Below are 1,995 nucleotides of genomic sequence, written 5' to 3'. Positions count from 1 at the left end.
TTATGCATAGCTTTCAACTTTCAGATTTGAAAATAAGGGATCAGCAGCCTCACCTGTCCCGGGGACAGTCTAAGGGGTATCTAACAATCCGGGATAGCAGCGGGAAGCAGCAGGAAACGGCGCTGGAATAAGGAAATTTCCCGCAAAAAAGGGGAAGGTTGACAACTATGGTTATGGTTTAGGATTGTTTTTATTTTGAATTACATAGTGGTGGCACCATAATCTTTTTCAGTGCTTAGTGCCTCTAAAGGCCTTCATCCAGCCTGTGTAACAAGCAAACATTCTAAGACCATCAAACAATACGCATGTCATGAAAACAAAAGGCATGTAACTCTTAAAAAAAATATTTAGCAATGATATATTGTTGGGCCTAAACCTTGGGCCAAAAATCCCACCTACTGTATTTGAAAGATGTAACTAACATGACTCTCTTGGATGAGCCTTTAAATACACTTGCCTTCTTGGAAACGTTCCCAAATTGTTAAAAGCTGCTTATGTAGATAACAAACACACACTTGGTGGCTGGAGCTGCAAACAGCTTGTGCAAGAAAACTTTTTTTGTGTGCCAACTTGTGCCTTAGAATTTGTAATTTAAATTTGAGATTCTGGAAACAAACTGCAAAAAAAACTCCAAAATCATACTGTAAGCAATATGATTCCAATGTTCCAGTCTAGGTGCCTGTGGCAATTGCAATTGTGCATTTACAACACCCGGTTGTTGCATAAGGGAAGTTTGTGCAGCCCTTCTATTCCAGTGTATTATGAGAAGATATACATGCTATAGTACCACTCCAGCAAGCGTTCAGCATTTTCTCTTTCCATGCATTGCTCCAGTTACTGATCCCGTGAGAAAGTCTATGGATTACATGGGTAGGAAGGAGGCCAATTGCTGGTGTGCGTATATGTTTTCTAGATTAAAGACTGTTGGAGAGCCTGAACTATTTTCTTAAGACATTTGAGCCAGCATTCTTTTAAAGATGATCATTATACTGAGAATTATGAAATGTTGGGTTGCAATTGCTGAGTTTCTTAGGCCTCCTCGTTTTTCATTCAGTTGTTGCAATCCCCTTAAAAAGCAAACGTGAAAAATGAGTTTCCTCCTCCTCAACTGCCTGTAATATTTGATTCATATTTTTGACACTTTGCAAAGCAAAAACTAAATTTAAAAGAAAAAAACACTTATGGACAACTGAAATATAAGCAACTAGATTAAAGAGAGGGTTTGAGACTGCTTCAAAGCCATTTCCTGCATAGGCAATGCTGCTTTATTGCCATGCACAACCAACCACTGTGATGTCCAAGCTAGTTGAGGCTAGCACTGCCAGAGACTTGATGCTTGTGACCCCAAGTAATACCGTATTTACTCAAATCTAATGCTCATCTCTTTTGGCCAAATTACGTTGTGAAAATTAAGGTATGCATTAGATTCAATGGCACATTTACATTCGCCAGCAAATGCTTTTTTTGGTTTCAAGGTTCTGAAAATGGAGGTGTGCATTATATTCGATGGTGCATTAGACTTGAATAAATACGGTATATAGAATTTAGTATCTCAGGTTCCGTACAAGCAGCAAAGCACTGTATATTTGCATAACACCAAACCATGGTTTAGTGCTACATCGCCAAATCTGAATGGGGCCAGTCAAAGCAGTAGTGTTGTGCATGCTCCCTTCTCCACCTGCAGAGCTAGAAGTCCAGTGCCTCCTAGTGGCTAAACTCTACAATAACACTATACACACAACAGACTTTATTTTTTCATAGACCTATAGGTGCTCCTGCCACTCTAACTGCGCTTGCACGCTCTCTTTTAACCAAAAACCTCAGATGTACCATGCATACACAAACACATGGCTGATTTTTGGTAATGGGGAAGGAAGAGAGATCTGGTCTGGGGTGAAGCAGAGTCAGTGGTAGACCCTCCTGACCATATGCACCAACCATATGCAGGTCAAGATCTCTTCGCCCCCCCCTTAAAATATTTGAGGGTGCCACCCC

Source organism: Podarcis liolepis (assembly GCF_965112155.1).
Source record: "Podarcis liolepis genome assembly, chromosome: 3".
Lineage (NCBI taxonomy): Eukaryota > Metazoa > Chordata > Lepidosauria > Squamata > Lacertidae > Podarcis > Podarcis liolepis.
The sequence above is the reverse complement of the archived record's forward strand: the minus strand, read 5'-3'. Positions refer to the sequence as shown.